Genomic DNA, 14,549 nt, shown 5'->3' with positions numbered 1-14,549 from the left:
AAGTCTATAGAAAATAGCCCTGCATGTTTTAGGTAAACCCCTGGTCAGAAAGTGGCAGAACCCCCCCCCCCCCCCCAGTTTAACGAGTTGCTACTTAAATGTTAAACAGTGCTCTGTGAACCATTTTATATTAAAATTGGATAGTTCTGAATATCACACATACAAGAAGTATTGTTTGACACAATGCCATTTTGATGATAAATTGCAATCTACAGCTCAAAATAATTCTACCCAGGGATTAACATTTCAGAGGCTGAGCCAGAGATTATGTGTGTGGATCTTGAATTTCATCATCTCCCTTTAGCACAATAGCTTATTCTTCCCTTTTTTCATCTATTCTCTCATGAAGGGTCAGGAAAGCTTAGCCTTGCTGTTTCATTCATTTCATCTCTACATTAACCAGATACCTCGCAGTCTTTAGTTCTTACATGTTATTCCATTACAAATACTACAGCCACACTGCACTGTTTTTTTCCTCCCTAATGTGGAATGTACTAAATCAAAGGGTGCCATCAAGTGGTTATAGTGAACTAAGCAGCACTATGTAGGCTAACATTTGGAAAGAGGTTTAATCAGGGACACACTGATTAAATGCCACTACAACTTATGGGTTCCAAAACCTTCCTTACTTTTACCTTCAGTCTATTTCGGGCTTACTGATTTGGAAGCTTCCATATGTCTTCACTGAATGTAAAATCGTTGGCAGTGATGTTAATACATATGACATCACTACAACACCACAAAAGCTTGTTATCACACTGATGAGCATGATCCTCCCCCTCTTTTCCTTTATACTCCTCACTTTACAACTCTCTCTCTCTCTCTCTCACACACACACACACACACACACACACAGAGTTTAAACATGCTTGGGTGTAGATGCTTAACAATATAACTGTTAATTAGCTTTGCATATTTTTCAGACTGATTTGGATGCATGAATTAAAGGGCAAAGTATGTACAACTTGGGTTGTCTCCTATTGCACAATTAGTGCAATAAGTTGCAGTTTACAAGAAATGGCAAATTTCTAACTATGAAGTTTGAAATCATTTCAGGAGGAAACAAGTGGAAATTAAGTGGAAACAAGTGGAAATTATTATTATTATTTTTGAACAAAAACAATCTAGCTTTTCAAGGTGATCTGACCGTCTAGTAATTTTCTTTCTTATTATCCATTGCTCTCATAATGCTATGTTTCATGGTTTAGAGGGAGGATTTTCCCCCATGTTTTTGATAACTAATCGTGAAACTATCTTCAAAGTACAGTCTACTGAACTGCAAGACACTCAGTAGAAAACAGTATACAGCATCTATTTTCCACTATAGTTCAGCTTGATGGCTGCTAAGGGCCTTGTTGTTGTTCAGTCGTGTCCGACTCTTCGTGACCCCATGGACCATAGCATGCCAGGCCTTCCTGTCCTGCGCTCTCTCCCGGAGTGTGCTCAAGTTCATATTCATTGCATCGGTGATGCTATCTAGCCATCTCATCCTCTGCCGTCCCCTTCTCCTTTTGCCTTCAATCTTTCCCAGCATCAGGGTCTTTTCCGGTGAGTTTTCTCTTCGCATTAGGTGGCCAAAATATTGGAGCTTCAGCTACAATATCTGTCCCTCCAATGAGCAGTCAGGGTTGATTTCCTTTAGGATGGACTGATTTGACCTCCTGGCAGTCCATGGAACTCGTAAGAGTCTTCTCCAGCACCACAGTTCGAAAGCATCCATTCTTCGGCGCTCAGCCTTCCTTATAGTCCAGCTCTCACAGCCATACGTTGCTACTGGGAAAACCATAGCTTTGATTATACGAACCTTTGTCGGCAAGGTGATGTCTCTGCTTCTTACTGTGCTGTCTAGGTTTGCCATAGCTTTCCTCCCAAGGAGCAAGCATCTTTTAATTTCATGGCTACAGTCACCGTCTGCAGTGATCTTGGAGCCCAAGAAAATAAAATCTGTCACTGCTTCCATTTCTTCCCCTTCTGTATGCAAGGAAGTGATGGGACTAGATGCCATGATTTTAGCCTTACCTCTGACTTTACCAAAGTGAGCCTCCCTAAATTTCAAACTTGCTTTACAGTCGAATCATACGCATGTTTGTTCAGTTGTAAGTCCCCCTGAGTTCAATTAGGCTTACTTTTAAGTAACTATTGCAGCTGTAGCCTACATAGGAGTAACTGGGACACACACACACACAACATCTTCTGTTAGCCATGATCCAGTGGCAGAAAAATTGAAGGTTGAACTATTCACTCCCAAATTAGGGTGCAATCCTATGGCTGCTAGACAGTGGCTAGATGGCCATAGGATTTTTTGGTTTGGGGGGAAATGACCTTGGAGCCCACACTCCAAGGACAGTTCCCAGAAAATTGCCCCACCGCGCCCCCCACCTCATAAGAGGCACTGTAGGCTCTGTGCTCATAAGAGCAGTGCAGAACGAGTGAAAAGGGGGCATTCCCAGGGGCGGGGAGGGGCAGGGGTGGCAGAACTGTTGTTATGACGCTTCCTATGCACAACTGCCCCCCCTGAAGTGCTGCATCTAAACAGCTGAAATCGGCCGTTTAGCTGCTAATGCAGGGTGACCGGAGTGCGCAGGAGAAGATCCCCTCCATGCTCTACCCGCTCTGCATTGGATAGGCAGTTGCTTCTGAGTTTGGAGGTGGCTGCCTATCCCCATAGGATTGCTCCCTTAATCTTCTTACTCAATTCAAAATGCTAGTATTAACCTTCACACTGTTTAGGTCCAACATATCTCAGTGACTACCTTTCAGGTCAAATTAAACCACAAGGATCAAGGCTTCTTTAGTAGTGTTGTTTGTGGAACTCTTCCCCCTTGTCAGACCTGTGAGGTTTCAGGAGCGCCCTAGCAGCCTCTTTCAGTACACTCCAATAGCCAACTCAAGACACAGACGAAAGGATTCTTTTCAAGGCTTTAATCTTTTTACAACTTAATGACTCCTTCAGATGCTAATCACCAGCGACTAAGCAATGAACAGCAGAGTAGCCTAAGCTCCGGGTAGGCAGATGGTCCTCGTTTGAAGGAGAATCACTTGAAGACCCTGAACTTATGGGCTAGGGAGAGATCCTCCCTCTTTCCCTTGGGTCCACGGGAGGCAGCCATTGCTTGTGCACCAAATGGGCGCTATGCCTCCTTTCCACGCCCTCCATCGCTCGTCGCTCCCTGTGTCTGCGTTGAGCGTCTAGCAAGCCCCTCTCCTGCACTTTTCTCACTGCCAGCGTCACTATCTATCTCAGGAATGCCGGCAGGAGGAATCTCTGCCAGCTGCTGTGCCTGTGAGGGATGAGCTGGCTCCTCTCCTACGGATTGCTGATCCTCCTCAGAATCAGAAGTGCTCTGGGGTTCTATCGGCTCAGTTTCCACCCTGACATGAGGAGAGTTCCCTTTAGATTTTTAGAAAGGCATTTAAGACCATGTTGTTCTGCAGTTTTTGGAAATGGCTATGTCCATGGTACTTTCACATATATTCAGAGTGATCCTATCTACAAGTTACAAGGGTCAAAATTGGGCACAATGGGAGCAAGGCAAGGGAGAAGTGGATCAAAGGAGGAATCGTATGTTCACTCACAGCTTACTCCTCATCCCTTGACTGGTGCAAAGTTTGGGTTGTATCTAATGTTAGTCCTACTTAGAGTAGAACCATTGAATGAATGGGACTTAAGTTAGACTGACATTGGATACAACCCTATGGGTTGTATCCATTTGTATCCAATGGATACAAAAGATGTGACATATGTTAATACACCCCATTGACTACAAGTAAATGGATAACCTTAGACAACTACTCTTTCACCTCCTCCCTCTGTCCCCATAGCTGCAAGGGAAGATAGGATTCCAGCTAACTCTACAGCTCATCAAGGCACACAATGAGGAGTATGTAAGGCCTATCCAGAGAACCAGAAATGGAGAAGGTATAGAAAAATGGTCAGAGTGTCATTCAATGAAACTAACTGGAGGAAGTTTCAAGACAGACGAAAGGAAATACTTCTTCACACAACACAGTTAACATACTGAGTTCACTGCCACAAAATGTGGTGACATCCACTAGCCTAGATAGCTTTACAAGAGAGTCAGAAAAATGCATGGAAGATAGGGCTATAAAAGGCTAGTAGTCATGGTGGCTATAAACTTCCAGGTTTAGATGCATTCTGCCTCCAAATACTAGTTGCTGGAACAGCAGCAGCAGAGGACTATTGTCCGCATGTTCTGCTTCTGGGCTTCCCAAGAGGCATCTAATTGGCTCCTGCAACAAATAAGATGCTTGACTAGATACTTCTCTGGTCTCTTTCAGCAGGGCTATTTTTATCTTTGAATGGTCAGAATGTACCAAACCCTTAGTTTCCAACTCTCAGTGCCATCATGCTACATATTATATGATGGCCACGATGCCCAGATTCACCAATCCCTATGCACATGCCTAAGTAGCTACTTGATAGTTAAGTTACCAGGTAGAATATTCAACAACTCTGCTATGGCCAGGAAGCAGAGGGAGTTGCAAACATATAATGAACACTTTGAGTATCACAGCTAAGTGGAGTACAGCTCTCATATGTACAAGGAAGTCAAAAACTTTGTAACTATAATAGCCACAGTGTCAGCAGTACTGGGACTGACATAATAAGGTATAACTGCGTGCAGAAATGCTCGAATTTTGAAGCGGAGTCTCTGGGTTGGATCCAATGGCACCCTTCCACGGGAGGCCCAGGCCCACTGGCGGCTATGATGTCGTGCTTTATTTTATTTTATTTTGTTTGTTTGTTTGTTTATTTATTGTCTATACCACCCAATAGCTGAAGCTCTATGCTTCTGGGGGCAAGCACCAAAATGAGCAGAAACACTCATTTCTGGAAGGGTTGCAACCTGCCCCTTCTAGAAACAAGTGTTTCCGCTTGTTTCATGTGATATAATGCTCGCATAAATGCTATATCATGGCTGCCAGCGGTACGGGCTGAGCACACCACCACCACCAGTGGGGCCGCCTGCCCATGGAAAGGCGGCATTGGATTCAACCCTCTGTATCTTGATGCATCATGAGTCTGTAAGTGTGGAAGACTGCTGGCTTCCCATTACTACAGAAGTCATGTAATATAATGGCGCAAATTCAGAACTGAGGAAGTTTGGGACATGAACTCCCCCATGTCTGAAAAGCCTCAGCCCATCACGAACAGGACAGTCTCCTCCAAATTCAGGTCTCGCTCATGATAGGATTTTCCCTATTGTCCTCCCTGATAGTCTCTCCACAGTCTTTCTTCATAAGCAAAACAAAGCTGACTAGGCAAAGGGGAGGATAGGATGCTGGAGGCAAAATTCTTTGGCCCAAAATAGGGCAGCAAGACTGTTAAAAGGGACTGGCCAATGGTGATCATATTACACAAGTGCTTCATGATCTGCACCAGCTTCCAGTCCTTTTCTGGGCCCTGACCTTCAAAGCCCTAAATGTTTTGGGGGGCAGGTTACCTGAAGGATCATCTCCTCCTACTTATGCCTGTCCAGACCCTAAGATCATCTTCAGAGGCCCTGTGCCAGGTGCCTCCACCAAATGAGGTTAGGTGGATGGCTTCTAAAAAAAGGTGGACCACAGTTGTGGAATGCCCTCTCCAGAGAGGCTCGCCTGCACGTACGCTGTGATTTTTTCAGCGTCAGGTGAACTCCTTTTATATTCTCCCAGGCTTTTTAGTCCTTCAGTTTTAAAACATATTAGTGTGTTTTTAGATCTTTGCACTGCTGCTGGCTGTTACTTTGTTTTTTTAAATTTTATTCTGTTTTAAACTTTTGGGGTTTCTATATTATGTTTATTATGTTTTTGCATTTTATGGTTTTACGCTTTGTGAACTTCCCAGAGAGTTTCAGCTATTGAGCAGTATAGAAATGCAACAACAACAATGACAACGCCATTGCAGGGAGGTCAGCTTTGTTCTTGGAGCTTATTGAGTTTTTTAAAAAATATTTTTGAGTGTAAGAGTAAAGTATGCCCCCAATTTTAATTTAGAAAGATTGAGCTCCAGGTATCAAACCTTCGAGAAGCACTGACATAGATTCAATGCCCTGTGTACTCTAAGTAAGTAAACAATTGCAGGTGGGGTATCGGTACTTACAGCACACCCCTAGGCCTGTTGCCTCAGCACATTAGTGCTTGGGAAGGGGTGCGTCAACTTCTACAGAATTACAGAAGCCTAACGCTAGTGATTGCAGAGATGTTGTGATGACATAGCTATGATAATCCGAAACAGCTAATTAAACCTGATATTAGATGTAAGAAAGTTCTAATATAACAGAGTAATAAAGCTGAATCAGTTAAGTATTAAATGCACTTTTTGCTCACACAGAAAATGATGTATATATTGGGGTCACATAGAACTTTTGGTTCCAGCCTATCTGTTCATTTGTGTGTGTGTGTGTGTGTGTGTTTGCTTTCATGTTTTTTTCCTTGCACATATGGAGCCTTGTTAACTCTTTACTAGATATGAGCCCCAGGTTCAGGCACCCAAGAGCACTGGTACATCTGGTTCTGTGGGATCCTGGTCCTACAAAGCAATGTTTGCAGAATTGGTCCTGTAGCCTGCTAGTGTCATCATGGGTGGGCAGACATGAGAAGAATCAGTTCAACAAGAGGACAAAAGGAAGGACGCCTAAGTGGACCCACACTGAAGCTTCTGTTTCACCCACACAGGACCACCACTGCTGCCTTGCCCAGGCAGTGTGAATGTCAGGATTGCCTCTTCAGGATCTCAGTCCTTTGGAGGAAAGAATACTGGAGTCTTATGGTGCCTGACATAAATAATAATAATAATAATAATAATTATGCAGGTTGAAAACAAACCAATATATTTATTAAATATTATTATTAATCTATCATAATTCAGGGTACTAGAGGAGAAATTAAAGGAACTAGGTATGTGTAGTCTTGAAGTGAGGTGGGCAGGGGGGAGTATGAGCACTTTTCAGGTACCTAAAGATTTGTCATACAGAAGAGTATACCAGCAATACCTCTAACCTGCTTCACCTGGTTATAAATCAAAGAATGCAGATCTCTGTCAATTATTGAAACAAGACCATCTAGATTCTAAGATATAGCCTTTAATGTTATTTGGCAGTAATCCATATACACTTTTCTGAGTAGACATGCATAGAATTGCACTGTTAACTGCTTAGCCATGGAGGCTGCTTAGTACCCAAACATACATTTATCTCTCCAATTCTACCTTCAAAACCAGCACACCCAATGTGCTTTCTGAATTTCACCCAACTATCCCAAACTAGTCACTGCCGGTCAAAACAGCAAAACAACTATGGCATAGGAATTAATTTTATATTATATATTTTACCCTAATAAATGGTAGTGAAGATACAATTAAAAGGATGATATTAAAAATTGATCAGGAAAAATAATTGTTCTGCTTTACGAGAATAAAAAACAAAAAGGAACAAAACAAATTTAGATTAATTATGTTTGGCATGAGCCTCTGAAACAAAAAGTTTTGGTACAGATTCAGAGTAATGAATGTAGTACCACAGTCATTCCCGACAAACAGGATGATAGTTGAAGGTCCCCCCGACCCCACATACCTCTGTGTATAATTGTTATAGACCTATTCTTACCTTGACACTGTCTCAGACGTATAATTATCGTACATTCACAACTAACAGAACTTAAATCCTTACACTGAAAATAACAGGCCATTTGGAATTCTGCCAAGTTGTTAGACTAGCCGTCGGGTTTAAGTGTGTGTGTGTGTGTGTGTGTGTTTTTTAAGACAACACATACTGGCGGGTAAGAGGAGAAGACTTTGAAAGTAGGGAAGCTAAAAAGCAAACTCTCACAAATAAGAAGTCCAAATAGTCCATCCTGTCCCACAGTTTTAATCAGCAAGCTTTTAGATTAAAAAAAGATTTTCTTGTCCTTTGTTGGTCCTAAAACCAAAGCCATAGCACTACATAGTACATAATAGACTGGTGTGTGTGTGTGCATAGCCTCACTGGAAGGAAATGACTTTTTATCATTACTTTATATATATGTATATTTATTCACAGAGTGCTCCAGTGGTAGAGACAGAGGGTGCATTTGGAGATAAACCATGTTTTACTGTTACGTGAACAAGCCTTGAAATTATCAGGTGTCCCCCCCCCCCCCCCCCAAGGTCAGAAGCTTTCACTTTAGGGTTGGGCAGAAAAACTCTTCCACTTTAACAGGACCATTCTTCTCTCGAAGGGAGAATATTAGCAGGGGGGGGGGGGTTGAACAAAAGGCACAGGACTTTTGTGTGACAGGATGGACTTACATTTTGATGAACTAGACATGGTTATATTTTTTAAACTAAAAAAGGGTAAGCTGCCACTTCAAGCAGCAGCCTGGCTGCCACTCCTTTGGAAAATGTCACCAGGACACACACTCTTGGAAATGATGCTTTTAATGACACAGCATTGTTCCCAGGAGCGTTCTTGAGGGGGAAAGAATGGCTGCCCCGTAGAGCCCATGGAGGCAGCTATCTTTTCCCCCTATGAATGCCCTTGAGAACTACCCTTTGTCATCATGTAGATCATTCCCAGGGGCTTGGCCAAATTTTCAAAAGGAATGGCAGCAAGCAGCTTGGAGCAGTGGCTTAGTTTCTTTGTTTTGTTCAAAAAACGACCACCTCCTCAAAAAGCAAGTCCACTCCTACCTGAAAATGAAGCAAACTTCACTCCTGCAAAGATTAATATAATCTTTCCGGAGGGTTCCCTCTCCAAAAATGCCGACAAAGCTAAGCTGAATTCTTCAGCACAGCACTCTTTCACTTCCATTTTTAACTAGCTGCAGTTTAGCAGAACAAACTTTGATTTATGAAGGTGGCCTGGTCCAATAAAACACAGTTAAGATTAACCAGAGTTTAGGGCTGGCGTTAGCAATGCAGAGTCCGTGGGTACAACAATGCTCCCAGATATCCCTACAGGCACTCACCAAGCTCCCCTACACCTCCATTTTTTTAAAGTAGCATTTTTAAATAATTCAAAACTATTTTTAACTTAGGCGGCTACAAAGATATCTAGACTGCAGCTACCCTACCCACTTCCTTTCCTTTTCCCAGCATGCCTCTGGGTTCCAAGTGCATCCACAGCATTCTTCTGAGTGGAAAGGAAGTGGGCGATGCAGCTGCAACCAGTAATCTCCCTTGAAGCATGCCTAGCTAGCTAAACATTACGTAAGAACATAAGAAGAGCCATGCTGGATCAGACCAAGGGTCCATCTAGTCCAGCATTCTGTTCACACAGTGGCCAACCAGCTGCTGACTAGGGACGAGCAAAGGGCTGGATGTGCCTGATCTCGTCTGATCTCAGAAGCTAAGCAGGGTCAGCCCTGGTTAGTACTTGGATGGGAGACTGCCTGGTAATCAGGCTTCCTGCACTTAGCAGGGGGATGGACTCGATGGTCTTGTAAGCCCCTTCCAAACCTATGATTCTATTATTCTAACCCACAAGCAGGACATGAGTGCAAGAGTACCCTCTTACCCATGTTACCCAGCAACTGCTGCACATAAGCTTACTGCCTCTAGTACTGGAGGAAGCACATAGCCATAGCCATTGCTAGCCTTAGTACATTAAAAGCAGTTAGAAAATAAACAAAGGATAGCTTTGATTCCCCCTCCCCAATGTAAAAGAGTAGATGAGAGCTCTCACTGTGAAAGAGCAGCCTCTAAAAAAGATTTAAAATATTAAAAAGTAATTTTCAAAAGTGGTTTCAAATGATATAAATGCAAGAGACCAGGATTGCCGGAACCCCAGGTCCTGCCTGGCATCTCTGGGCCTTGCCCCTGACCTTTGGGCAGGAGAGGAGGGGAGGGGGTGAGAGCTCTCTGCCCGCTCCCACCCACTCCCCCACTACCACGCCTGCTGCCACCTTCCCATGCTAGCTTTGAGGAGTGTGCCGGACCCTCCAGCCCACCTTGCGACCGCTGCCAACTTCCCAGCCAATTTTGCAGCTCCCCACATTTCTCGCTCTGGTGCAGAGATCTGTCAAAATCGCCCCCACTGGGAGAGACCCTGCCACATTATACAATGTGAGATCAGGATGAAACCTCTTTCTCTTCTCCACTCCCAGCCTGGAGATGGGTAAGAAAGTAAGCAAGAACAGGACAGGGTTCCCAGAATGAGAGAAGTGGCTGATGCACCCACCCTACAAGGCTGAGAGACTGGCTGGTGTCTAGGGCGGGAATCTGTCTCCTTCTGTTGTTGACTGTGGCTGCAACACTGCGATGCTCTTTCTCTCTCACCCAGGACTTGAGCTCATTAAGGGCCACAGAAATGGCAGCGATTAGACCAACTGCTTATACAGCACGAGGCTGGAAGGGAAGAGTGGTAGGGCTATAGCTGCAGCAGCAGCCCAGACAGCCTCAACCCTCTGAGGAAGGGGAGGCCAAGAGGCAGATGAACTGTAGAATCCTATACCCATCTCTCCCGCAGTGAGCCCCACTCAGTTCAATGGGACTTACTTCCAGGTAAGAGTGTATGGGATTGCAGCCTTAAGATTTAAAAGAGAAACAGACACAACTGTGATCAGGAGGAGAAAATTCAGGTCCAGAGAGCTGCTGAAGCTTTACTTCTAGGATATTTCCTAATTTCATATGCTGTAAAACATGTTTAAGATCCTTTCTTTGAGGAAAAGACTGAGAAAACTACCCACTTGTGTTATTCAAAAGTTAGGGGCTTGGGAGGAAGGTAAGAGTCTGAAGATATGTTTCGAACTTTAACCTTAATTCCAATCTCTAACCCTTTGAAAAATATTACTGGGCAGTTTTCTCAGAAATTATGAGATATTCCTAGAAGTAAAGCTTCTTAGACTGCCCCTCCAAAGAAAACACCCTAAACATTTCTTTAAAAAAATACTTATTTATGTAAAACATTTGTATCCTGCCCTGTATGGTTAAGATCTCAGGGCAGCGTACAGATAGGTCCCACAGAGTTTGAGGGCATTTCCTAGTAAGTATGCTTAGGATTTCAATCAAGGTCTAACAGTTTGTCAAATGCTCTTTATCGTTCATATTACACAGTACCCTTTTCACACAGATATACAGAGCTTCTGTTTTGAAAGGGAGATAATGGTCTAAATCCAATTGCTACTCCCAACTAGAGTAGACACACTGAATCAATGGGAACTTGGTAAGTCCACAATTACCTCAGTTCCATTGCTTCAATGGATCTACTCTGGTGGGGACTTGCAATTGGACTGGTGATCTGACCTGTTTCCATTATAGCAAGAAGTGCAGAAAGTGACAGCGCTGGACCCAGAGTTCAGCCACCTGGGAATCTGAGCTTTCCTTTAAAAAAAAAAAAAAGGTTCTAGCCCTTGTGGCTGCAAAGATAGCAATGGAAGTGTGTCATAATGCCTGCTGAAATCTCAGCATTTGATTTCTTTGATGGTGATGTAACCCACTTTTGTTTTTTATGAGATGTGTTTGTAAAATAAATAACATATTCTGTTTCCCTAGCATTGTTGGTTCTTCTTCTCTCTCCTCTTTTCCTACCTTTACCTTAATGCTAGAAGTAATTTTGTGGTTGTGATGGTCCTGTCAACAGAAAGGATGTCAAAAAACAAAACAACAAAAAAAGGAGCTGCTCACTATGGACTCCTCTCAGCATCATGCAGGTACCACTGTGTAGATGTCAGCAGAAGAACAGCATTTCACATGACTGGGTGTGTTTTGACAGTGGTGGAAACAATGTAAAATCCCACTACTCTAGGATGTAGTATGTGAGCAAATATCCTACAATTTCTGTTGTGACTGCTACATATGTGCAACAAATGTGGTCATGCTTGATTTCCTTACTGTTCCAGTTGGATGCAATGTTGCAGTATAGCTAGCTATATTACAATCTGAATTGAGTTATCTTGTGAAAAGAATAGTTGGATTTCTTTGAACAGAGAATGATCAACACAAGAAGCTTCAGTGAGCTATGGATAATTTTGAGAGGGATCCCCAATAGTCAAGGCTTACCAACAACAGCAGAAACCTAGCCGTATCTACATAGAAGTAAGTCCCATTGAGTTCTATGGGGTTTAGTCCTCACTCAGTAAGTGTGTTTAGAATTGCATCCTTCAGGGGCATCAATCTTTACTCTTGAGTGTTCCCATCTAACATCTCCACAACCCTAGGCTTCTCTCTTCCTACAATGGTCTTCTGGTGAATGGCCTCAGGGCACTTAAACCCTTCTTGCCAGAAACAAATAGGCTAAATTAAATGTTCCCTACCCAGGCTTTGTAAACAAATGAGAAGGAATGATCCTCTCACTTCAGCTGGACCTGGGAACACCCTCCTTTTAGCTAAGATTGCTATCTTAACTTCCAACCAGATATTTTTTCATTTGTTAGACTTCGTGTATTTTATTTGAATTACATGCTCTGAGCAACCACGGTTGATGTTTATTGTATCACGCTTGATGACATCACCAGGGCCCACACCCTGTGACATCACTGGGGCCCGTCTAACATGACATCACTGCAGTCCGCCCAACATGACAACACCAGGGCCCACCAGTGTTCCAGACCTACAGGGGACAGAAGTGAGTCCCTTTTCATAAGTTATGTCTCAGGAACCAGCCATCAGACATGTGTGCTATTTGCACAACCACACTCCAAAGTAACCAAAAACAGCCACTTCTTGTTGTTCAGTCGTTCAGTCGTGTCCGACTCTTCGTGACCCCATGGACCATAACACGCCAGAACTTCCTGTCCTGCGCTCTCTCCCGGAGCGTGCTCAAGTTCATATTCATCACATCGGTGATGCTATCTAGCCATCTCATCCTCTGCCGTCCCCTTCTCCTTTTGCCTTCAGTCTTTCCCAGCATCAGGGTCTTTTCCAGAGTGTTTTCTCTTTGCATTAGGTGGCCAAAATATTTCAGCTTCAGCTTCAGTATCTGTCCTTCCAATGAGCACTCAGGGTTGATTTCCTTTAGGATTGACTGATTTGACCTCCTTGCAGTCCAGGGGACTCGTAAGAGTCTTCTCCAGCACCACAGTTCAAAAGCATCAATTCTTCGGCGCTCAGCCTTCCTTATGGTCCAGCTCTCACAGCCATACGTTACTACTGGGAAAACCATAGCTTTAATTAGACGGACCTTTGTCGGCAAGGTGATGTCTCTGCTTCTTACTATGCTGTCTAGGTTTGCCATAGCTTTCCTCCCAAGGAGCAAGCGTCTTTTAATTTCATGGCTACAGTCACCGTCTGCGGTGATCTTGGAGGCCAAGAAAGTAAAATCTGTCACCGCTTCCATTTCTTCCCCTTCTATATGCCAGGAAGTGATGGGGCCAGATGCCATGATCTTCGTTTTTTTAATGTTGAGTTTCAAACCAGCTTTTGCACTCTCCTCTTCCACCCTCAACAAGAGGCTCTTTAGATCCTCTTCGCTTTCTGCCATTAGGGTGGTATCGTCTGCATATCGGAGGTTGTTGATAATTCTCCCGGCAATCTTAATTCCAACCTGTGATTCATCCAACCCGGCGTTTCTCATGATGTACTCTGCATATAAGTTAAATAAGCAGGGTGACAATATGCAGCCTTGTTGTACTCCTTTCCCAATTTGTAACCAATCGGTTGTTCCATGTCTGGTTCTTACTGTTGCTTCTTGACCCTCGTACAGGTTTCTCAGGAGACAGGTAAGGTGGTCTGTTACTCCCATCACTTTAAGAATTTGCCACAGTTTGTTGTGATCCACACAATCAAAGGCTTTAGCGTAGTCAATGAAGCAGAAATGGACGTTTTTCTGGAATTCTCTTGCTTTCTCCATGATCCAGCGAAAGTTGGCAATTTGATCTCTAGTTCCTCTGCCTCTTCGAAACCCCGCTTTTACTTCCGGTAGTTCTCGGTTCGCATACTGCTGAAGCCTAGCTTGTCGGATTTTGAGCATCACCTTGCTGGCATGTGAAATGAGCGCAATTGTGCAGTAGTTTGAACATTGCCCTTCTTTGGAATTGGAAGGTAAACTGACCTTTTCCAGTCCTGCGGCCACTGCTGAGTGTTCCAAATTTGTTGGCATATTGAGTGCAGCACTTTAACAGCATCATCTTTTAGGATTTTAAATAGTTCAGCTGGAAGACTGTCATCTCTGCTAGCTTTGTTGTTACTAATGCTTCCTAAGGCCCACTTCACTTCACTCTCGAGGATGTCTGGCTCAAGTTCAGTGACTGCACTATCATGGCTCTCAGGGACATTAAGATCTTTCCTGTATAGTTCTTCCGTGTCTTCTTTCCACCTCTTCTTAATCTCATCTGCTTCTGTTAGGTCCCTGCCTTCTTTGTCCTTTATCATGCCCGTCTTTGCACAAAACGTTCCCTTGAGATCTCTGATTTTCTTGAAGAGATCTCTAGTCTTTCCCATTCTGTTGTTTTCCTCGATTTCTTTGCATTGTTCATTTAAGAAGGCCTTCTTGTCTCTCCTTGCTATTCTCTGGCACTCTGCATTCAGTTGGATATATCTTCCCCTTTCTCCCTTGCTTTTGGCTTCCCTTCTTTCGTCAGCTACTTGTAAAGCCTCATCAGACAGCCACTTGGCTTTCTTGCATTTCTTTTTC

The 14,549-nt window shown here is 43.5% G+C and overlaps 1 protein-coding gene across 7 annotated transcripts in view; it reads right to left on the bottom strand.

The window, feature by feature from the left end:
• The window catches only part of EHBP1 (EH domain binding protein 1), a 367,326-nt gene that overhangs the window by 255,343 nt on the left and 97,434 nt on the right, over nucleotides 1-14,549 (bottom strand). The gene's annotated exons all lie outside the window — the stretch shown is intronic.

This window comes from Heloderma suspectum, chromosome 1 (genome assembly GCF_057233095.1).
Source record: "Heloderma suspectum isolate Gila_16-S chromosome 1, 16-S_ref, whole genome shotgun sequence".
Lineage (NCBI taxonomy): Eukaryota > Metazoa > Chordata > Lepidosauria > Squamata > Helodermatidae > Heloderma > Heloderma suspectum.
The sequence above is the reverse complement of the archived record's forward strand: the minus strand, read 5'-3'. Positions and strand labels throughout refer to the sequence as shown.